General features: G+C 41.1%; 1 protein-coding gene across 1 annotated transcript in view; it reads left to right on the top strand.

Moving 5' to 3' along the window:
• MAP1B (microtubule associated protein 1B) overlaps positions 1-25,384 on the top strand; it is a 93,017-nt gene that overhangs the window by 9,500 nt on the left and 58,133 nt on the right. The window lies entirely within an intron of this gene.

Here is a 25,384-nt window from a genome sequence, read left to right as displayed (position 1 = left end):
TTAAGATAGCCTTTCTTTCAGAGATGAAAATGAATACTACTAAATAATTAAAGGTAAGGACACACAAATTTCTCATTTATGAAGATGCTGCTGCTAACTAGCTACTTCACTGAGGAGGTATTCAGACTCACCCACCTTGTCTTCCTCTTGTGAGGGTGACCCATGCTTCTCCCACTTGGTCACATTTGAGGATTATGAACAGAGTTACTGGTCTGTAAAGACTCTCAACCTGGGGTGTGTCTCTCAAAAGTTCTGCTATTGATCTATCACAGTTGCCATTTGGCATTTTATTTCTTGAATATTAACTACATTTTATGTAAAATAGAGACTGCTCTTTTCTGTCTTTATGATTTTGTTGTATGATTACAAATTTTATTGGCATTGATAAAAAATCAGCAATGAAGTTCAGCCATTTTGACTGATTACATCATATTCCACTGGGCTTCTCTGATAGCTCAGCTGATAAAAAATCCACCTGCAATGCAGGAGACCCCGGTTTGATTCCTGGGTAGGGAAGATCCTCTGGAGAAGGGATAGGCTACCCACTCCAGTATTCTCGGTTTTCCCTGGTGGCTCAGATGGTAAAGAATCCGTCTGCAATGTGGGAGACCTGGGTTCAATCCCTGGGTTGGGAAGATCCCCTGGAGGAGGACATGGCAACCCACTTCAGTATTCTTGCCTGGAGAATTGCCATGGATAGAGGAGCCGGGTGGGCTGCAGTCCATTGGGGTCGCAAAGACTCAGACATGACTGAGCTACTAAGTACAGCACAGCAGTATCACATTCCATTAGCCTTTTACGCCCGAGATTTGAAGCCACTTACAGAATGTCAGCCTCTTCATGCATCACACTTGACTGCAGCAATATGCCCATGAGACTGGAATCATTCTTCTCTTTGAGTTTGATCTTAGAATAAAATCCCATACTTTTCAGCCATCAAATGAATCGTAGCTTTCAAGCATGGAGTTGAGTAAATGTTTTAAGAAAAACTTAACAAGAGCTGGTTCATTAAAAGTTAAAATTGCTGCAAAGCCATGTGAAAACCAGCTCTTAAGTAACTTTGCATTGAGGCAAAAAGAGAATGGTCCAGAGCCTATCAGACAGCACGTGATTTGCTGACATTAAGGTACAGTATGTGGTTGTTTTTCTCATTGTTATGTTGTATTTTTATGTCCTACACATTTCCATGACTTTAAAAATCATCTTATGAAAAGAAAAATAAGGAAAGTATCCTTTTCCAACAAGTATATTTCAAAATGTAAAATTCAAGCTTTTATCCTCTCTCTGTAGGTTGTTCTGGCTTTCTTACTATGACTTTTTGGCTTTTTTTTGGTAAATGAATCCTGTGGTGCTCATTGTGTTCATTCATACTTGGATTGACTTTACAGAATGACAGTGTGTTGCAAAATGAAAGGCTGCAAGAATTTCTAAAGAATGAACCAGAGACCTGGCATTACTCCTGTGGACTAGGAAGTTCTGGTCCCCCAAACTGCTGCTTTAGCCCATCTACCCCATTATCCCTCTTTTTCCTGCTGAAACCTCCAGTAAGGATTGGTTTCCTGCCTAGTTGTAGCAGTGCTACGCTAGGCTGTGTGTCCAGAGATTGGCCCCTGGACACACAGCACCTTCCCATTCTTGCCAACTCCCAAGGAGATGTTACGAGCTTCCCTCTGCAGCCTAAGAGTGCCCTGTGCAGGGCTGGGCCTCTCTCTGAAAACCAAGCATCTAGAATGCAGCCCATGAACGTGAGGCCCTGTGAGCCTTCCCCTTCAGAGTGGGGTGGAGGTTTCTAACTAAGACTACCACAGATGATAAAAGCACACATCGGGTTCAGTTCAGGTAAGTGAGTGTGTTTTAGAGAGAAGAGATGTTATCTTGGAGGAGGATGCAAAATTGGGCTGAGCAGATATCATAGGGTGACCGCTGGACCGAAGGAAGTCTTTAGCTTTTCCTGAACTGATTGAAGGGTTTTATGGGAAATTTTGAGATCAGTTTTTAAGTGGATCCACATGTAGTGTCTCTTCCCCACTCCTGGTACTCGTAGAAGCTGAAGCAAGTACCTCAAACCCATAAATGGAGTCAGCTGAACCGCTGCACTTAGAGTTTCAAGAATCTAAGTTAAATGAGTTTAGGCCCGGAACAGAAGGAAGGTCAAATCTTTAAAAATAAATGAATGAATAAATAAAGCTGTTCTTTGGGACTTCCTTATGGTCCAGTGATTAAGACACATTTCCGCTGCAGGGGGCATAGGTTCAATCCCTGGTCGGGGAACTAAGATTCCTCATGCTGCATGGCCAAAAAAATAGAGGGGAAAAAAAAAGTTGTTTCTTCAGCCAGTTAAAACAAAAAAAAACCTAGATAGCACCTATAGTGTGCCAGGCACCATGGGATGGGGAAGGGTGAACACACAGTGATGACAAAAAACTAAAAAACAGTCACTACTTTGCTTACTCTTATCTTCTTGTGAGAAGAGCAGGCATTTAACAGTCACAGACAGGCTAGCATAAGATTGCAGTCTGCATCATGTCCAAATAGTTTTTGTTTCCTTTTGTTTAGGCTAGCAGAGTTATTATATTCATTGTCCGCTCTGACACAAGTGTAGTGGCAACGGGAACCTGCAGAGACTCGATTCAGGACCCCCGTGGATAGCAGAGTCAGTGAATGCTTAAGTCTCTTATATGAAATGGCTTCATATTTGCGTGTAACCTATGCACATCCTCTCATAGTCTTTAAATCATCTCTCAGCTGTGTCCGACTCTTGCGATCCCGTGGACTGTAGCCTACCAGGCTTCTCCGTCCATGGGATTTTCCGGGCAAGAATACTGGAGTGGGTTGCCATTTCCTTCTCCAGGAGATCTTCCCGACCCAGGAATTGAATCTGGGTCTCCAGCATTGTAGGCAGACGCTTTACCGTCTGAGCCACCAGGGAAGTCCTTAAATCATCTTTAGGTTACTTATAATACCTAATACAACGTGTAATACCTAAAAGCTATGCAGATAGTTGCAAGCCTGTGGCAAATTCCAGTATCGCTTTATGGAACTTTCTAGAATTAAGTATGTATTTTCAATCCTCAGTTGGTTGAATTTGTAGAGAAGGATCCTGTGAATATGAAGGCCCAGCTGTAGATGGGGAACTAGGATTGCTCTTCTGCCTGTCTTACACTCATGTTCTTATACCTCTGTTGCTGTTTTTAAGAATTGGCGATCCCTTCTAGAAGACTGGTGATAGCCTCCAGGGCAGGTGATCGATTACGCGGCGGCACAACCAGATTTGCGCTTGTGCTCGTTCAGCCCTTGCACTGGTTTTTAAATATGGTCTTGAGATTCAGTTGGCCTGTTTCTTGAAGCTTGCAGGTCTTGTGGAATGATTTAGTCATCTTGAACACATATCCTTTGAGCAGGATGCTGGAATGTGTTACTTTCTCGGCAGAAGGTGAGGGTCGTCTACTGAATGATGAGGTCATGAGTCCTCCAGTTCCCCAGAATGTGAGCCCTGGGGTTGCCAAGTGCTGTCCACCTCTGGTATACTCTCCTTCTTGGAATGGCTAGTCGTCTAGGGCCATCTTACTCTCTCAGAGCTGTTGCAGCATTGACTTCCTAAAAATCCTTCAACAGGTGTCTGTGTGGCAGGGGCTGGTCTCTGCTGATTAGCCCTGGTATACCACCATTCTTGGCCACATCTAAATTGGACTCAAGTGAGACCAGCTTTCTTAAGAGAAAAGGTTAGGTATTGTCTGATGAACACTCCCCAGTGTTTTCACTCAAGCCAAAGTTCAACAATTGAGTCTTTTCACAAGAGAGCAACAATCTTATATTTCCTTATGTGTACAAATTCAAATACTGTCATAAATTAAAAAAATTTTTTTCTATGTATTTTTTTGTACCTTAATCATGCTGGATGAGAATCATTTTGATAAATCTTATCATAAGAATTAAGCTAGGTTTAACATGCTGAATGGAATTTATTTCACCCTCCATTCCTATTTGCTTCTCTCCCTAACTTAACTTTAGATCTATCTGCCCCTAACAGCAGAGAGGGGATATGGAAAGTGTCCCATGATTTCCTGTGTTAGACATCATTTCAAAACAACAAACAAATACAAATGATTCCTAGGACGAGGGATACCAGAATGAAAATTAATTTCAATCTTTTTTTCCCCCATCATTTTGCTACATCTGTCTGCTATAATAATTAAACATTTTTGTTAACCCAGATCCTCACCAGCAACATAATGCAGAGTGTAGATCCTCGCTCTGAAAGTTATTTGCTGTAGGATCTCTGACAAGTTACCTAACCATCCTGTGCTTCAGTTTGTTGTTTGTGAAGCAGTGATGATCACTTCTACCTCATAGCTTTTTTGAATATAGAATGAATGAATTTGTGCCAAGATCTTGAAATGGTGCTTATCACACAGTAAAACAATACATGTAAACTAGTATTAAAATTGTCTCCCTTGGTGAAAATCTATCGGATTTGTATATTTGCTGATTATTGTTATCTAGGGGAAGTGGTGGCTTTATATACTGGCTGGCTTCCTTTTTGTAATAATTAAAAAAATGATTTCACGGTGTTCCGTAGAGATGCAGTTGCCCTCAGCATTATCAGAAGGCATACGGCTGGTTGCTGGTTTTGCACAAGGACAGCAGCATTGCAGGGCTGAGTTTAGGAAAGTCCTTTGGGTGTGAGAGCAAAATGGAGGAGATGCATTAAGGTGCTGTCATAGCAGGACCTGAGGGCGCGGTTGAAGACTGTTTGCAAAATGGTCCCGTCCCTGCCTATGCTGATGTGAGCACAGGTGCTCGCTGGCTTTCTTGCCGTGATAATACCTCCATGGGTAACATCTTCTGATCCTTCCTGTTCCTTGTTTCTCTCTTCTCTCCAAACAAGTGACTACAGATTTTGCTAGTTTTAAGAAACTGAGATTTCTTGTGGTTTATTTTCTTAGTCAACTGAATAAATAGTGAGACCTTGGCATGTTTACATTTTGTCACTAGTTTTACAACCCCTAGATCACATTCACAAAAAGCTTTATGTGGTGTGATTGCCCTTGTGATATATGTATGGGTGGTTCTGTTTAAGAATCCGTGCCTTTTCTCTGGAAGGTAAATAAACCACAGATTTGTGCTGAGTGACTGCTAAAAATATCTGGCCTCAAGATTGCTTTTTGATGGAGAATTGAAATCAAGCCCTTTGAATTTAACTCATGCGAATCCCCTCCTCCCTTTGACATTAATGAGGCAAGGATTTACATTTGCCAGTAGACTGATAAGAAAATACTAAAATGCTCTTAGAAAAGGTCTAAGAATGTTTGCAGTCATCTTCTTCCTCTGTCTAGACTTGTATGTTTAGTCTGTCATTGTACAGAATTATAGCCTAATTGTATGTGCCTAGAATACATCAACCCCTCTATGACAGCCAGTAATGAATGTGTTTTCAGCCCTGCTCCTAACCTTTGAAAGATAAAGCACACAACTATACTTTCACTTGCATTTGAGAGGCTGACTTAACCCTTGTGATTTCTGAGCGAAAGCAGACGCTTTATCCTCCTGTTTTCCTTTTTAGCACACACACAGGTTCAGGCACTTGCCCATAGACCCATCAGGTTCATCTTTTCTCATTGCATCATCATTCGAGGTTATAGGAAGAATCCTGGTCTTAGAAGAAACATGGCAAATAAAGAGCCTTATTTTTGTGGAAGTATCCAGACCTCTGTTTAACATCCCTGGAGGTCATTGTCGCCCGCCTGGGAAGGGGACTCCCATTTTAATGCAAATTGCTCGCCTTTCTTTGTGCGCCCCCTGCCCTCAGCCTTCCCAGCCCCTCCTGCTCTATGCTCCCGCCCCAGTGCTCCCATTCACACGCTGCAGCAAACCTTGCCTGCTAGCCCCCACTTGCATTCCTTTGGAACAGTGAGAGGTCCAGACTTTCCGAGGAGAAGATCCAGAATTTGGTAGTGTATGCAATACTAGGCGCTAATTCCTGTGAGGTTTACAATTGGCTCAACTTTGAGATTTAGCGATCCTTTATATTCATAGGTCCTTATAGTGCACATGATTTTTTTTCTCTTTCTGGTGCAGGTGTGGTCAAAGGAATAAAATGATGTCTCATTGCCCTGTGCGGGCACCGCCATTCCCCAGGGCTGTTAATGAAGGCTCATTCAGGCCATCCTAGAAATACCCATTCATCTCACTTTTTTTTAAGTCAAAAGGATGCTTTACTTTGCTGGCCGTAATGGCTCTCAAGCGGTTCCTCATGAGCAATGTGGAGCCACTCAGCACAGGCAAACACAGGCAGGAGGGGACCAGAAAATTGGCTGCTTGGGCCCAGTAGCCATTTGGGGGATCGTCAATAGCCCCGCCGTTAAATCCGACTAAGTGCATCTGAGAACAGCTGCTCCCGTCGCCCACCAAGGACGGCATCTTAACGCTGAATGTCAGTGCTTTTGTCTTCATTTCCAGAGACCAGAGAGCCCTGGTTTTTTGCTAGATTTGTTGTGGTGGTGGATGGGTGTTCGTTTGTTTTTTAAAGCTAGCCACCACAGCCAGCGGCTTAAGTCCCCTTACTTTTTTAGTGCCTGCTTTTGTGTGTTCTCTGTAGGGTATTTTGTTCAGCATCTATGAAAACAGGCTGGAAAGAATGGTGGAAGATGAGGAATAAAGCATGAACTTTTTAAGCTTTTTTTTAAAGAAGAACATCTTTTTTTTTTTAAGAAGTCAGGTCATATTTTTGAGTGTTTATTAAGAAGCCAGGAATTGTAAAGGGATCCACGGAAGAATTAGGTATCCCCACTGGTCATAATTTAGTTAGGAAGAGAAGTCATTCACAGCTTAAAAGGAACACAAACAGCGCTTCCCTCATTTAAGACCTGTGTGTGCGAGGACAGATTGAGTCCAGTTCCTAAAGAGGAGAGAGGGTGAGAAATGGAGATCATAGCAAGCATTGCATTTTAATTGTTCAACCACAGATTTAGTCACAGTGACAAAGGTTACCCAGGTACCAGCACCCCCACCCCAGCCGCAACCCGAGCCTAATTAAATGTTGCCCGGGCAACAGCAGGCATCCAAGCGTCGTGCCCCAGGGCTGACGCCTTTGGTTTTCTCGGCTGCGGTCTATGGGTGATTTCTATTGCATGTGAAGTCAGATTTCCTTGGTCTGGTCCTCGAGAAATGTGAGAAAGTAAGACGTCTCCCTGGGGAAGAGCCCTTAAAAATGGACCCTGGGGATGGGAGAGATGAACATCAACACGAGACGAAAATAATGTTTTATTTTATTTTATTTTTTTGAAAATAATGTTTTAATAAGCTGTTTCAACCAGTGTCAAAGACTCACCTCCAGTCAGGGCTGTAAGGGGACTGCTGACCAAAAATGCAACCCTACATATGATTTAAAAATAGGATTATCTAAGTAATAATGAACACTAAGGCCCAGGGAAGGTGGCATTTTGTGGGAGGTGGCTCCTTTCCCCAGTTACAGCATCTGTCATTTTAAAGACACCAACAGAATTGCTTCTGAAAATTGCTTTGTGCAGTTGATTGCCTGAGGGGTTGAGATAACATATGAACATCCCGAGGGCTGCCTGCATTTGGAAAGCCCTCTAAACCTGCCCTTTGCTGGCCCTTTCTTTCTTAATCAAACTGATTCTCATTGGAGTCTGAGTAAGTGAGGCACAGTGGAGCATTTTGGACCAAATTGTTAGATTCCCTGTTTGTGTCTCCCAAGAATAGTTTGGGGAAGGGACAACTGCTCCCCTGAGGGGGCATTGCATCTCGATGCACCTTGCCCCTAGGATGCTACTCCATATAGATGATGCTTTTTGGTTGCTGAAATGTTAGTCAATGGAAATGTCACATTTGGAGAAGTACTCGATAGCAATTAAATCAAAGATGAGATATTTAATAAATCTTGCATCTCAGGCTGATGACACTGTCTTGGTACAGAGCTCCTCAGCCTTTGAGCAGTTGTCTTCTGCTTTCTAAATTCTTATCTGAAGGTTGAGACCTGTGTAAAAGACCAGCAAAATAGGCGTGAAAACTGATAGATGGGACTCCTCTCTTTTAATGTTTGTGTGCGTGCCTGAGAGAAGGAGAGAGATGGAGAGAGTGGTATCTTCTCATGGGGCTTCCCAGGTGGCACTAGTGATAAAGAAGCCACTTGCCAGTGTGGGAGACACAAGAGAGGCAGGTTCAATCCCTGGGTTGGGAAGATCCCCTGGAGGAGGGCATGGCAACCCACTCCCGTATTCTTACCTGGAGAATCCTGTGGACAGAGGAGCCTGGCGGGCTACAGTCTATAGGGTCTCAAAGAGCCGGACAGGACTGAAGCAACTTAGCATACTGTAATGTTGCATCCTGAAGCATGCGCGCATACCTTATATATTCTAATTGATTGGAAAGGAGATAATCTTTTCACATTATATGGTATGTCTTTTGAGAAGGTACCCTAGTATCAGCCAATCTCATTAAATATTTACGTGGTATTTCCTGCTTCAAGACACAGTTCCAGTTCCTAGTTCTGCAGGCCATAAAAAGTGTATGTAAGACTGTCCCTGGGACTTGTTTACAACTGAGCATGAAAATAAGATAAACAGAATAAGCTAGGGTATAATAATATGCAAATGAGAATTTTGCAAGCGAGAACCCTCCTGTAAATTTTTTTGTTCAAGCTATCTTTTTAAAATATACATGCATAAAAATGTGCACTAAAATCGTATTACCTATACAAATTGAGGCGTAAGTACAACAGATCTAATGCAGTGGATTCCTTCTGTGATCAAGGAATTTGGATTCATACTGAATTAATTATACCCTATTTGGGAGCTACATTTTAGGGCCTTTAATTATGAAAAGATTGAAAGTTTTAGGATGCTTCCCCTTCCCCCAAAAAGATTCTGTGAGAACAGAACTGCTGAACAGAATGTAAAGGCTTGATTTCAAGATTGTCTTCATCTTTGAGAGCTGGAAAATTATCCATTGGCAGACTCAAGCCACTTGGGAGAGATTGTGAAAGTGAAAGGTTTTATGGAAATAAATCTGAAGTAATTGGTTCACTGCCCCAGGCCAGAATGGACACTTCTGAGAGAGCAGGGAGGGGATGTCTGTTGTGAGCTGCTTCCCAGGACCAACCCCGACCCCCCCACCTCCGAGTCCTCTAAGCTTGACCGAGTCGACAGTTCTGGGCCACACCTGAAGTTACCGTTGCCCATGTAGCTCTGAAAAGTTGCTGCGCGGCCTTTCCCTTGCTCGCAGAGCTGAGGGGCTAGACTAGACTAGGGCTTCCCGGGTGGCTCAGTGGTAAAAAATCTGCTTGTCAAGCAGAGGCACTGGCTCAGTCCCTGGGTTGGAAGATCCCCGGGAGAAGGAAATGGCAACCCACTCCAGTGTTCTTGCCTGGAAAACCCCACGGACAGAGGAGCCTGGTGGGCTACAGCCCATGGGTCACAGAGAGTGACACGACTCGGCGCTGAAACAACAACAAAGACTAGATTAGGGAATCTGCAGCTTCGTTCTGTCTGCCATTAGTCCTGTAAAACTTTAACAGAGAGCCAGCAGGAAAGAATTTCATGGTGAAATAAGCCTGAGAATTTATAGCAGATCTTATTTTTTGAGGAGCCATGAAGTATGTAGCTGCATGTCAATAAACTTGTTCAATTTTGTATAACCATAAATTTCCTTTCCTGTTGGACATGTCACTTCTGCTACTACTGTCTCCCAGGGATCTTGATTTCTGTAGAACACAATTTGGGAAGGGATGGACCAAGTGATCTCTGAGTCCCTTCCAGATTCATATTCTGTGATTCATGAATTTTTACTAAATTGCCTCTACTCTGAAATGTAGAAGGGAACTTGTCCTATTCGCTGTCTAGCTTAAAATGGTTTTTAATCCAGGTTTTAAAATGTCAGTGAAAGAATTTAGTTTAGAAAATCTGCCTGTTGCGTTTGCTAGGATTATTCATTTTTAGGTGAAGATGCACAGCTTTATGACACTTCAACTAATTTCCCAGTTTGTGAATTCTTGGCCCTTGGTTTTTCCCATCTGTCCGTACCTTTCCAGACAGACCCAACAAGACGGAACTTAATTGTGTTTGCACAGTGCCAAACACCTGCGTGGAAAGTATTTCGAAAGTCGAATTCTTGAGTGTGTCTACGTAATGCCAAATGGGAAATAGCTACATTTTTTTCCCATTAAAATTAGAATTTCCACGTTGATGTTTGGTGCTGCACTGAGCTTCAGATTATTTTCTTATTCACACATCTTCGGGAGGAGGCTGAAGACTGAACCTCCTGAGTTCTGGGGATCATCTCTAGGTTGTGTGTGTTAAAAGTGCCAGGGACCTTGTTTGTTCTGGATAATTGAGGATGGCCTGTATTTTAATATGCATGATCAGCTATGCATATCGTGTCCTGCGAACCATCAATTAGCACAACACAGTTTCACAAGTCAGTGCATGCAGATATGAACACCCTTGGGAAGCAATGCTCAAATCATTACTGACAGTGTGCAGCTTGCATACAGGTAATCATGATCAGAAAGCCATGATTATCCAGAAGGAAAAGTGATTTTTATGGTAATGTGTCATGTGGTTGACTCTTGGTATCTAATACCTTTGAGGTAATAATTTCAGTTTTAACCTCTCCCTAATTTGATCATGTTTGCAAAAAATGTTTAATTCACTCCCTGTGACCTACATGTAATTATTTTTACAACAAACCTTATAGAGTGTTCTAAACCCAAGTGAAATAGTCTTTGTGCTAAAAACATTATTGATAATATCTCTATGGATGATAAGAATTAAGAATGGTGGTGTGGTTAATCAAATATTCTAGGTAAGAGAGACTTGCCAATAATTCCTTATATTCCAATAATAAAAGATTATACTTTTTTCTTTTTTTTGCAAATTTTAGAATCTAATTATACAGTCCTTTCTTTAATATATACCCTGAAATGTATCTAGAATTGACTCAGAATTCCTAAACCAAATTTGTTTCCTTAGCTCAGGATATGTTTAAACTATTTATTCAAAACATGCACTTAGAAATCTGTTGTTCCCTTTTCCTTCTGATTATGGTGATATTTTCAAAGGAGGTTTTTAATAACTATTGTACTTTGGGAGCAAATATTGGTATTTTACTGGAGCAAAGGCCAAGAAAGTTGCACTTACACAAGAGAACACACTTTGCCTCCTACTTGGAAACCAAACTCAGAACACTCTAGGTGAGCTTTCCTTAGATGATTTGGGAGAAAACACTAGTGCACTGCACTGTCTACATAGGGGAATGCTGATCAGAAGCAACTTTTTGTTACTGAAACATTAGTGAGCAAACCATTTACATTGAGTTGTCCAAATGGCTACCTCAATACCAATATGATTGTCTTTCTATATAAAACAGCGATTTCCCTGGAAATTATACTGATTCTTAAAAAGAGTCATTGATTCTAAATACTGCAGTGGAACTCAGAACTGCTGTAAAGAAAGAAGGGGAGTGTGAAGAAAGAAAGGATGGCAAACTTTAGGTAGCTTTAAAAAAATGTGATTTTGCAAAATATGCATTTGCCCACTGCATTTACATTGTCCTGTTACATATACAACCACTCTGCTCCTAAGTCCTAAGTGTTTTTCCTTTCTGCTTCCTGTGTCTCATGATACGAAGACATGATTTTTTAGAGAACTGTCTTCTCCATTATACCATTTTCCTCCTAATGAGCTAATAAACACAAAAACCCAACCAAGTAAAGGAAATGAGAAGTGAGGTAATTTTTAAAAGGCTTAATGCCTATGCTTTAAGGTTATCCGGAATAGCTTTAGATCCCAGGAATAGACAGGTTGCACAGCTGAAGTTATGTAACATTTATGTGCACGCGTGCAATTAATCACATGTGTGCCGCTTCCCAGGTGGCACTAGTGGTAAAGAACCCGCCTGCCAGGGCAGAAGACATAAGAGATGTGGTTTCAGTCCCGGGGTTGGGAAAGATCCCCTCGAGAAGGGCATGGCAATTCACTCCATGGACAGAAGAGTGTGGCGTGCTGCAGTCCACGGGGTCACAGAGAGTTGGACACAACTAAGGTGACTAAGCATGCACACAGGAATGACTTTGCTTTTGTATTATTTGAAAACCATCTTTTCCATTTAAAGGTACATGGCCAACAGCCAAATAAATGCCTTTTAGTGAAAAAGTGACTATTTCATGGGGGTTCACCTCCTTTACTTCTATTGTTTTATCAACTTCTATTGTTTTATCATCTGTATCGCTCAAGCCTTTTTTCCGAATCTAATATCATCTATTTCCCCAGTTTCTCTTTTCTTTTTCTTCCCCTTTTTCCCAGTATGCCCCTCCCCACTCTCCAGTCACAGTCTTCTTTTCTACCAATAATGCTGGTATGAGTTATTTTAAAACCTCTAACAAGATCATTGTCTTGAAAAAAAGCATTCTATTGTGTACTCGTTATACATATTATTACATGTCTTATTTTTTAAAATTATTTTATACGTAGAACAGAGACTATTTGGAGCCTTTGGAATAACATTCCAGCATATAAATATAAATGAAATAATTTGGTAAATTAACTCACTCTGGGGTCATCCAGAAATATGATTCTGTCATCAGATGGAAATTTCTGTCATTGGAATCCTTTAGCCAGCAAATGGATTTTCTATGCTTAGTAAGCAGTCATCAAAAATATGAAACCAGTTGTTAAAAAACAAAACAAACAAAAAACCCAAGCTTCAACTTACAACTTAAGAAGAATGGAAAGAAAACCAACCGAGCAAAAACCTACTTTGACTGAAAAAAGTGGAGCCCAAAGACCTTGAGCCAGGTAATTGTAGGGCTAGATTTTTAATCTTTCAGAATTCTAACTTTTCAGAGATGGCTTTTTCCCAATTACAACTGAACGATAAGAGACAAGGAATGCAATTATGTCATAACTTCAGAACCAAGGAGGCCTTACGCTAATATCCCTTAGTAAAGAACCATGAAACAGTGCCTGGCACATTGTCCTGGCTTAGTGTGACAGTGATGAAGAGGTGTCATGGGTTTGAGAACCTATAATTAGCTCTTAGGTTTGAAGAATAAGCTGTATAAGAAATCTGAAAATTTGTAGTGATTATATTGCAATTTCTTTATTACAGATTTCCTTTAAACATTGAGATATGGCAAAACATTTATTTAAAACTATTGATTGATTTCAGAAACTTGGTAACCTAGAAGCTCTGGTTAAGAGCCAGTGTCTTGAGAAGCAATGGACAGACTCCTTGGTGGATGGAAGTGGGGGACAGAAAATGTGTTCCAATCCCAGTTTTACTGCTAAGTAGATTGTGCTATTGTGGACAAATTCTTTAGCATTTATGAACTTCAGTTTCATTATCTGTAATGAGATAATGCTCAGTACTTGTAATATAATACCAACCCATAGTGAAAAAGAGTGATTTACATATTTTAAAAAATGGTTTGCCTGCAAAGTTGATATGCATAGCTAATGTGTAAAGCCAAGATGTGTTGTTAGTATAAAGTCCTTTGGAATTCTAGGATACAATAACTTGCTTGGCTGAGCAGTGCAAGAAAACATGTTGTTGTTTAGTCACTAAGTTGTGTCCTACTCTTTTGCAACTCCATGAACTATAGCCTGCCAGGCTCCTCTGGCCCATGGAATTTTCCAGGCAAGAATACTGGAGTGAGTTGCCATTTCCTTCCTGACCCTGGGATCGAACCCACATCTCCTGCATTGACAGGCCTAGGTTCTTTACCACTGAGCCACCTGGGAGACCCTCAGTCTATTCATTTCACAAACACATGTTGCTTGTCTGATGGGGCTGGTCCTGTGTCAGATACTAAGCTTAACAATAGTAAGCAAAATAAATACATCCACATCTCCTACAGGGTCTCCCATGGAACTCTCTCAGTCAAGGTAGGGAAGCAGATATTAATCAAATAGTCATATAAATATGTATCACAATCTGTGCTAAGTACCAGGGAAGAGAAGATAGTGCCATATAAGGATATAAAAGAGGAAATTGACCTATAAGGGGAAAGTGAGAGAACTGTAGAGCTAAGATTTGTGATGAATGCTCTTTATTTTATATTAAACATTGGACACTCTATTTATCTTTCCATTTGAATGCAACATTAGCAATTCAGCCTAGTTTTACAGGTTCTAGAATATACAAATATTTTTTAACTTTCACAGAGGTCAATGTGAGGTTACCATAACACATTTGTTAAGAATAGAAACAATTAAATAGACATGATTTTAAAATGTTTCTATGAGGGTATTAACATTCTTGTATGGATTCCACTACTTGAGTTAAGAATGAAAATAAGAGGAAACTATCTGAATATTCACTGACCTCTTAAAAGCATGGGCTTAATTACAGGTTTGCTGGGCTGCAAAAATCCCCATGAGAGGAAACTGAAGCAACTAATATTTCTTTCTTTTTTTTTTTGCAACTAAAATTTCTGAATCAGAATTTGAAGATTTGTGTTACAAAATAATGATGGTTCCTGAGTCCCTCCGGAACATCCTTCATATACATGGTGCTTAGAGCTTCACTCATTACCTTCTTCCCAGCATCTTCCCTGTGCTTCCTTGAGGGATACTCACTTAGTAATTGCAGGGCTGTGTTAAGCCAGGCATATCTTACTGATGTTTTCTTCTCTTACCTTCTTTTCTTTAGATCAGTTATAAGCAACTTTCTTGCATCACATATCTGATCGTTTGTCCTTTACCTTCTGGTTTCAATCTCCACTTCTCTTGCTTGGCAATTACTATCTCTTGGCCCTACTTGATGAAGTATCTAAAAATCTCAACTTTTATGTATAAAAATAATTTTTCTTTAACCTGGAGGATATGACCATAGCAAATCATCCATGTATTACTTGAAACCAGTGTCCCTTATTGGGAAAAATAAAACCTGACTTTTTTGTTGTTCTCCATCATCTCACAGAGATGATGTCTGCCATCTTTTGTGCCGAGTGTCATTTTCTAAAATTTTATTCGGTTCCCTATGGAAATTCATTTTTAGAGATGTTTTCCACCAAACCTTAAGACACTGCTGCTTTTTTCTTGTGCTGTAGTCTTCTCAAAGGTCCCATTTTTTTTTTCTGTTTATTTTCTTCTTCTTATAACACAAAGAAAGGTCTGTTGAGGCACAGCATTTGCTAGCAGAGGGTTGCAGAGACTCCTTAGTGATCCCCATGGCCCACTTGGGTGCTGGCAGTTTCACCCTTTCATAACTGGACCCTGGAAGTCAGTTCAAGTGCATATTCCCACTCCGTGTTTGTGGTCCACCGTGTGACATGGGATGCAGGCCTAGGAAGTGATGACGTGTCTTTGCTGTCAGAGCTTCTGCCTCTGCTAGAGAATTAGATGGGACCAACAGTTCTGCTTTGTACAGGTAAGATGTGAGATCCACCGTGCACAGCATGGGCTCTTCTGAGTTTTTCCTCTTTCTGCTTCTACTTGTGAGTGCTTTTCCTTAGAAGCTAGTCAGCTCAGGTTGTAATGCAGGTTGGCGATAGTTTTCTTCCCCTAGTCTCTGGAGTTTGGAAGATGAAGAGCTGGAGGAGGTGTGGGGAGTGGGGGGGAACGAAGGTACCGGTTACCGTGCAGCAGGGACTGAGGCTCCTTTGGCTGGTCTTTGCCTCCTAGACTCCGGGGCAGATACTGAAAGAGCGAGTCCAGTAAAATGGTGAAGAGCAGAGACTCAGGAGCTGGAGTGCCCAAGTTCAAAGGCAAGCTCTACCTCATGCTTTAGTTCTTTGTGCCACAGTTTCCTCATCTGTAAATCTACCTTTAGAGGATTTATGTTCTTCGTCTATAAAGACGATTTATGAAAATTTTGTGGCATTAGGACATGTAAAGCATTGAAAGGGTGGATGGAACATACTAAGTGCTCTACAAGCGCTAGCTGTTGTTGATAATATTAATATGTGTTGCTCAGTAGCTCAGTCGTGTCCAGCTCTTTGCAGCCCCATCTACTGTAGCCCGCCAGGCTCTTCTGTCCATGGGATTTCTTAGACAAGAATACTGGAGTGGGCTGCCATTTGCTTCTCCAGGGGATCTTCCCGACCCAGGAATCGAACCTGCATTTCTTGTGTTTCCTGCATTGGCAGGTGGATTCTTTAGGTACTGTTTCTCTGGGGTGGAGAGTGTGTTCAAGAGTTTCCGAAAATGTGCGTTTCCGTTCCCTTTGTTGCCGTTCTCCCTCCTCCCACTGAGCCCCTCTATCCCCCAGCCTTTTGGCACATGGCCGTCTCTTTAAATCACCATGGTCAGTTTTCTGATTTTAAAGATTTTCATGAATGTTTCCAAAATTCATAAATTTGCATAAGGATATATCGGGCACTTTTGCTACCACATTAACCCACCAGCCTTCCTAACTCCAACTTAAAAAAAATAGTCTTCATTTGTGAAAATCTGTAATGCATACAGGATGTGGTACCATTTTGTTATCTTGGATACTGCAAAATCATATTTTTAAGACCGAGTCGTACATGTCATTTATGCAAAACATCTTCTCTGGTAAACTTGCGTTGTGCTTGCTATGTGTCGTGTATGGGGCGGGGGGCAGGTGGGAACTCCTGCCCCAGCTCTCCTCTCCTCCACCCCCACCACCAGGCAGGCGTGGCGAGTTGACTGGGTCCCTCCTAGGCAGATTTTCTTTGTTTTTTTTAAGCACTTTTAGCTGAAAATTCCTTTTAAAAAAAGACTACTATTACATATTTGGTAAAGTGAAATATTGGTTTAGAGTACAAAATATATATACGTTATTTAGAATGAGGTTGGTATGCTATGTATCATGAAACCAATCCTTTCGTGCTTCCACAAATCCTAATAAACTTTACTGTCTATGGTCTGGGGTGGGGGGGGGAATAAAATTTCTGTTAACCATTAACGCTTTTAATCTGCTGTTTAAGGAAATGAATTAAAAATGTTAGCAGGAAAAGCTGATTCATTTTTATGTAATGTTCAAATGGCCTGTAACATTTGCTACACTACAAAATCTACAGTATTATTCAAGCATGATTTGTTTGGGCTCTGGAGCAGAGAAGCCTGGCAGGCTACAATCCATGGGGTTGCAGAGTTGGACACAACTGTGCAACTAAACAACAACACCATGGTTTCTTTATAATATTATCAGTTCTCTATACTTGAAGTCCCCTAGAGCTAAATATTTTTATCCTTCTTTAATCAGGGCTTTATATGTTTCAAAATTTTATATAAATCCCTCTCTTCAGTTTGTAGACAATCCCTTCTTGCAATTTCTAGCTTCTGCCAAAATCTTTTTGTTTTTTTTTTGGTTACTATATGAAAACTTTGTGAATTACAACTTTCTTTTTTTTACCTTTAGACTCCTCATGTCTGTGAGTGAGAGTTTTAGGTCTGTACATGTTGTCTTTTGTGACACTCCAGTATGACTTGACTGAACGAGAAAAATGCAGTTTTCTTTAAATGTTCACTTGGGGACAAAAAGTTTGCATCAGAAAATCAAGCCTGAATCCATGGCCCAGGTAGTGCTTTGATTTCTGCTGCTTTTACTATTGTCTCAGCAAGACTTCATGGGTCCCATTGTATTCCCAGAGAGGGCCCAGTGGGAAGGGCTTGCCTGCACCTCACGGCCGCCTCCCTCCCTCTGCATATTAAGCCTGTAATTACACCAGACAGTACACTTGTCCCCGGCTTCTGTGGGATGATGTCATTGCCTGTCAACCAGGGGATTAGCATGAAGAGAGAAATCCTACTGACATGTTCATTTTCATTAAGAAGAATTTGGTTTTACTTCATTTTGTTAACAGGAACTGTTATTTCATAGGAGAAATTTTTAAAAAGGGGAAAAAAAGAAAAAGAAGAACTTGAGCCCGTAGAAGCGGACATGGCTGACCGCATGAATGTGCTCGGCAGCACTGCTCTATCAATTAGTGAAAGGGTCTGGGACACAAAGCGTGCCTGGGAAATCTGCTCCTTTTCTTACCAAAGCAGAATATCATTCTTCTCAAAGCTCACAATGGCCTGGCCCTGGCTGTAGAAAATGTTCCTGGAAAAAAGGAAGCAAAGGCTGTGGCGGAGCTGAAAGGGTGTGCAGGCGGCCAGTCCCTCCCACCTCTGAAATGTTCCCCCTTTTCATGATGGCTTTGATCGAGGATGTCTTAAAGTCTCCTTCCTTCCATCTTAGGGGAAAGCTTAGTTCCTGTCCCATGTGGAAAAAATAAATAAATCGGTCAGGGAGAGACCTGTTGTGAAGGATGCTTTGGTCCCAGAGCTGAGTCCATGGGAGAACATAATTTACATCAGTCATTTCCAGTGCCTCCAACAAAAAATAAGCGTAGGGAGAAAATCATGATCAGACTTGAGAATGGGAGTCCTTTCCTCTTTTGGAGCAAACTGCCGATAATCTGCATGAGGAAAACTGGGTTCAGGTGCCAGCTCTGGCTTTTACTTAGCTGTGTGACCTTGGGTGGCTGAATGGCTCTGAGCCTCAGTTTGTCCATCTGCACAGTGGGGTTACCTAGCAGTAGAGCCTACCCCTTCTGGAGTTGTGCCTGGTACCTTTTGGCTACTTTTCATATCCAAGAATGATTTCCTTTCAGAAGATAGTTCTGAGGTGACCAGTGACTAAAGGAGGCGACCTCCTCTTTCCCTTGTCTCCCCACTTGTCTCAGTGCCTTGCAGACCCAGACTTAGATTCTCCTCAGTCTAGAGTCCCTCCCTGGAGCGTCGGCCAGGAGCTGTGAGACTGAGGAGGTCCAGGGTCCCGGGATTAGATAGGCGCTGGAATTCCAGTCTTTGAATTTTGCCAAAGCATTGGAAGAATTTTGAAAAGTTCCCACAGATTTTTCTTGGGAGTTTTTCAAACCCTTATAGTGTTTCTCAGTTCTCTATATTTGGACACCAGAATTTTCTTAGCATCCATTTTCTTTGGAACAGAGTCCTCCTGTGAAGGAGGCTGAATCCAGTCCAAATCAGGCCCGCTGGCCGAGTGATAATTTTCCATCCACATTGCCCTGGGGCCTTTCCATTTTCATTTTTATCTTGCTTTTGAAAGGCAACTGGTAAGCTAATTCTCTTTTTCCATCTGACTTTTCAGGTTCAACTGCCTGGCTGATGGTTGCTTGTTAGAATGACACTTTAGAAGTAAGCTCCTGAGCCACACTTGCCCTTGAGATGTATGTAGTAGTGTACAGCTGGGTTGGACTGAAAGTTTTCAAGGCCGGTGTGTTCACCTGTCTTGGTTGGAAAGGAGTCTAGACGTGCCAAGCTCTGTGCGAGTGTTCTAGAAAAATGCCAAGTCACCTGTCCTATTGCCCTTGTGTGGAATGAGAGGGAGAAGACAGTGACGTGTGCTGAGTGCTTACCGGCAGCGTCAAGTACCAGTTACTGCACTGGACATACCTGGGTACCAGTGCTCTCAACTTCCCCTGAGTTGCTCTCCTGAATTTTTGGAAGTTTGCCATTGTTACCTCCACCCCCACCTCCAGTACCCCTTGGATTATCTGAAATGCAGGACAGTGCTCTTCCCACAAGTTACCTGAATGTCAATGGAATTCATGGGAGACCTATTACAAGTAGGAAATTGGCAGTTGCTCGTGGAAGTTGAAATTCCTCTCTCTGGGTGGCAAGATGCTCTTTCCTGGGTGGCTGGGGAGGCAGTTAGTTGGGTCATCTTCCCAACGCCTCGTGGTGTCCTCTCCAGGCTCTCAGCATGGTGCCGTCATCTAGACTCATCTGTGGGTTTGGTTCTCCAGGATAAATAGCTGTTATCCACCCCACCGCCCCCACCTCCCCAGACCTCATAGCTGAGATGGTAGGAGGAGGGAAACATTCTCAGTTACCCCAGATCAGACCTACCTTTAATGTTTTATTCTGTATACTTAATTGTTGGCCAGACACTCCCTTCCCTTCCAATTAGAGGATGTTCTTGAGTCGTTTTGCATTCTCACCTGATTATAAACTACAAACTTACAGATTTTGCCTACTGAGTCCAAGTCAGCCTACAAGAAAAATCTTGTCCATAGTTTGCTAAGATGAGTGAATAATACATGAATTTTTTTTTGTTTTTTTGCAAAAGCAATAAACATTTATTTTCTTAGAAATATATGAATTTGCTTTTGAGTATTTTACCTTCAGTCATTCCACATTGTAGAGAGATTCAGATTTCTGCATCTTCTTCCACCCAAAGCCTGAGTACTTTGTTACTGCAGGCTGTGTCTGTGACACTCCAAATCAGTGAGGTCCTTAGAGTGACTGGCATTTTTGTTTACATCAGCACTCTCAGGGGTTGAATGATAGTTCACAGTTCCACAGAGTCAGTTCAGTTCATTCATTAGGATGTCTTTTTACAAAGAAGCTTTTCCATTTATCTTCTTAGGGCTGTCAGACCATTTGGTGATAGATCCCGTAGCTTGGCTGTTGACCTCCATACATAGGAGTAAAATCAATGACTTGTTGGCCCTCTCATTTAAGTAGTTGATCATCTTGACAGCCTGTTTCTGTAGAATCTTGGGAGAGGATTGTATTTCCCAGATCAATTTCCTTGGGGAAACTTACAGGCAACAAACTGTGGCTTCTATAACTGTGTCTTCACAAAAACCACACATTTGACCATATTTTCTATTTGAATTACATGAAAACCTTCTGATCTTGAATTGGTAAGACTCATCTTCATCCAAAATGAAGTGGCAGCATCTTCCCTTAACTAATTTGGCCAAATCAAGCCTATGTTAATTTTAAGTGATCTGTAACTAGTGCATATCATGATGTAGGAGAAAAAATAATAAGGCCACATCTTTCCATTCATCTAATATTTAAATTTGGGTGTTCAATGATCCTGATTCCTTGTTGTAAAACAAGGGGTATATACCTGTGTCTAAAATTGACTCTAGAGATGGCTTTGAGATGATTGAGAACTAAACGTTGCTTTCTCTTAATAATAACTAATATGAGTCAAAGCCTTTTCTGTTCATTTAAGTGAAGTAACTTTAAAAATATTTAGTGAACAAAGATTTAGTCATAAGATCCACATGTATGAAATGTCATAAATCACTTCAGTCTACCATTTGCCTTTTGTTTCCAACCCTTTAATATGATCAGCATGGGAAAAGTGTTAACTCTGCGTCCTATCTTGGGAATGTGGAGATTTGCCCTCTTGTTTTATTTTGTTTTTTTACCAGCAGGTGGCATGAGTTATTGCTGTGCTGGTGACAGTGTAAAAACCAATGTGTCTTGTTCCTTTAAATTATTTAATAATTAAGAGTGATTCCCAGTTATTTGCTTGAAATAGTCAAAATTTAACCGTATTATATAAAGAGCCTTTACAAGTTAAAAGTAAATCCTTAAATTTCAGTAGAGAAATGGGTAGATAAGAACAGTTTAAACACATGTACACAGATACACAGCAAGGGGCGGAGAAGGGTCAAGAAAAAGTGAGATAAAAAATGGCCAGTAACATAAAATAATGTAAAAAAAAATACTCCATCTCTCCATCATTTAAGAAATATAAACCAACAGAAGGTACAACATTTTTACCTATAAATTATAAGCCTTTAGTAATAATATACTTTAAACAATTATACTACTCATGATTGGCAAAGATGATAAGATAGGCTTCGTATTCTGTTATTTGGATGTAAATAACCTTTCTGGAATGGAATTTTTTAATAAATATCTGGAGTCTTAACAGTGCTCACACCCTTTACTTAGTAATTCCCTATAGGAATTTGTTCTATGGAAAATAAACAGAGATAGGCATACACACACATCCAAAAAAAAAGAAAAAACCTATGTAAAAAGATGCTTACTGCCACATTATGTATGTGAAAAGCTGGGAAAAAAACCCCCAAAGTTCTCAATAATAGTGAATGGTGTCGTGAATATTGATTCATCAGTAGGATGGAATAACACTTGGCCCATTTTATAAGGCATATGTTTAAAAAATCTCTACTAATGTGTAATGGGGAGTGAAGAGTTCAAGATGTATGAACTTTTTTTCAGTATGATCACAATTTTGTGTGGAAAGAATTTTTGTATATCCATAGACAAAATACACTCACTTTTTTAATATGGGTAATCACTGAAAAATAGGTCAACAAGTTATGTTACTTTTCTTCCTTATCCTTTATTGTATTTTTTGCATTTTACACAGTGGACACATGGTATTTTACAGTCATGGAGAACTAAAACAATTTTCAAAAATGGTAAGCCTGGCATTGGAGACATGAATCACTGTTGCTTTTGTGATTCTCCTGGAAATGAGATTCAATAGTAAGTTATGTGTCTGGGGAAAATAGAGCTCATTTGAGTTGGAGGTTGGAAAGCTCTTACAAACACTAACCTCAGAAACCTCAAACTAGTATGTAGTGGAATAATGACATAGCACTCAAAGCCACAGATGTCAGTTTGAGTTAAGGAGTTTAGAGTAAATACATAAAACAGCCACTAGAAGAAAAAACTCACTAATCTCTTATCTCCTGCTCTGGTAACCTCTAGGGTCAGTCTATGCCGCCGTATTTAATCTGTATCAAGGTGCATGGCCCTTGGGCTGGGAACTGGAGGCCTGGCTTCTTCTGGATGCTCTGCTAATACATTTTGTATTTAACCTTGGGCAGGTCACCAAACTTTGTGAACTTTTGAGTTTTCTTCCAGGGCTGGATACTGATTCCTTTTTGCAGTTTGGCATTGTGATACAGTTTTGAGCCCCATAAGGTGAATCTCTTGTAGTGTCTGGTCAATGCTGAGACAGATTGAGGCCTCTTTAGGGTCACACCCTTGAATTAGATGCCTCTGATGTAATCCTGGTCCTGTCATTTTTTAATAAGTTACTATGACATAAATCCCCCAGAAGGATTGAAGTTGAAGTTAAAAAAAAAAAGGCAGTTTAACTCTCTCTCGGAGCTCATAAACTGAAAGCAGGGATATGTCACAGAATGTGAACCGACCTGGTATACTTTAACGATAAATTTTTTTACTTATATAAAAATTCAGGTTTGCAGACTGGAAGACATAGAGAAGAGATTTGTGGTTGCCAAGGCGGGGAGAAGGAACGGGGGAGGGATAGGCTGAGAGTTTGGAACTAGCAGATGCAAATTATTACATATAGAGTGGATAAAGAACAAGGTCCTATTGTATAGCACAGGGAACAATATTCAGTATACTGTAATAAACAATAAGGGAAAAGAAGACTTTCAAGTTTGCAATTATCATCAAGTTAATATTCATCCCATCAGTGAGAGGTGGTTTTAGAATTGAGACTTTAGGGGCAGCAGATTGATCTACATGCAGTAAGCACACTGGTGCGTAAGGAGGGCCGAAGATTTTATTGTTTAACCCAGACAAACTTATATTCAGAGATACACAGGAATGTTCTATAGACTTCTACTTTAACCACAATATAAAAAATATGTAGAGACCAACATGTACATATAAAATTAAATATAATAAAATTGTCACAAGATAATACCTGTCCTTCCTATCTGCTGTGTTTTATTGTATTAAAAAATACTGGTTGGTGAATCACAAATGTGATTTCCTGCCACACTTAAGTATCGCAAAGCTCATTTGGAAGAACACAGGTATTATAGAACTTTTTAAAGAGGTACCCAGGATGGAGAGAAAAACTGTTAACTATCCTTGAGAATTATTAAATACCACTAACAAATTTCTTTGCAGAGAAATAGGGAAGGAAAATAGATCCTTTCTGTATTAAGCTCCTTGTGATGAAATAAGGACACAAATAACATGGAAGAACATGTTAAAGAAGGAGTTTGCACAGATCCAGTAATTTTCAGGTGAGAAGAATGCATCTGAAAGGAGGTGAAAATGGTGCTTATGGAAGCAATGGCTTTTCACCTGTGCAGGTGAACTTTAGACAACTAGGGAAAAGAAAAAGGCTGAGATCTAAGTGGTCCTGGCTTTGTTTCTGGTGTCCATCTGGTTCTGTTTGCTTTTTGTCTCAATCCCAATGGAGTGTATGGGTCCTTGTGATTGAAAGGATAACCACACAATAAACCAGCTCTAGGCAGCCACTCCTGGGGGCGGGGGAAGAACACTGTCCGACTTCCGTCTGCCTTCTGGACCACTCAGTGACTGGGGACGCGCATGACACCACGTGCCTTTTCTGGCGTCTGTGTCTCCCAGACTCCCTCGGCCGGTGTGGCGGGGGTACCCTACATCCCGGGGATCCAGGCCCACCATGCAACTCCCGGCCCTTTCTTCCTGTACAGTGCCCTCCTCCTGTCCGCTAGCTTTTTTCCTGCTTTCCTCCTGTCTTTTCCTCTGATTTGCCAGTGGCACTGGTGACCATGACATAGCTCAGAGCATGGCCAGTAAGGCTGAGCACTTGTGACCCAGCACTCTGGGATGTAAGTGGTTGGAGGTCTTTGCACAGGACTTGGTAGCCACAGTCTTTGATTTTTCACCAGGTTTTTTTTTTTTTTAATATATATATTTTATTGAAGTGTAGTTGACTTACAGTTTTTCAGGGGCAGAGCAAGGTGATTCAGATATACACATACACATAGTATTTTTCAGATTATTTTCAAATTACGAGATACTGACTAGAGTTCCCTGTGCTATACAGTAAACCTTTGTTGCTTGCTGCATACCTATTTTTTAAATTAGAAATCTAGTATTTTCTAAAATATATATATTATACTCACTATTTATTTACTCCAATACTTTGGCCACTTGATGTGAAGATCGACTTGTTGAAAAAGACCGTGATGCTGGAAAAGATTGAGGGCAGGAGGAGAAGGGGGTGACAGAGGATGAGATGGTTGGATGGCATCCCTGACTCAATGGACATGAGTTTGAGTAAGCTCCGGGAGGAGGTGATGGACAGGGAAGCCTGGTGTGCTGCTGTTCATGGGTTCCCAAAGAGTTGGACACGAGTGAGTGAGTGAATGACAACATCAATTTATGTGTATGTATACAAACGCTCCAGCAGGTTTTTAATGGTCTCTGATGCCCAGTTAGAAACAGATGAAAAGTCCTGAATTCAGAGCCCTTGTGCGGGGCATTTTATCAGCAGGCCAGCCCAGTTGGTGGCCGAACGGGTCTCTTGAAATCATTAATGCATCAAGCAGGGACCAGTAGCCAGACTGACCTTTCCCACTCGAGGCCCGCCTGGAGCTTGGAAAAGTGAAGCTCTTTTCTGTGTGAGCCATCCCCCAACTCCCCACTCTGCATGACTCAGAAAGCTTTGAAAGTGCCCTAAAATGACTTTCTCCATTGAGCTCAAGAAACATTGTGTAGGATCAGCCTGTCTGAAACTCCTTATATGGAGCGGTTCTGAGACTCTATTTTATGTTTGGTTTGTAAGAGGATCATAGCTTTAAAAAAGAAAGAAAAGAAAGGAAAGCCTAAGGCAAGGCAATGATATCATGTTACTAAGAGGC

The sequence above is a fragment of the Dama dama genome, chromosome 25, assembly GCF_033118175.1.
Source record: "Dama dama isolate Ldn47 chromosome 25, ASM3311817v1, whole genome shotgun sequence".
Classification (NCBI taxonomy): domain Eukaryota; kingdom Metazoa; phylum Chordata; class Mammalia; order Artiodactyla; family Cervidae; genus Dama; species Dama dama.
This window is presented reverse-complemented; position numbering and strand designations above follow the sequence as displayed.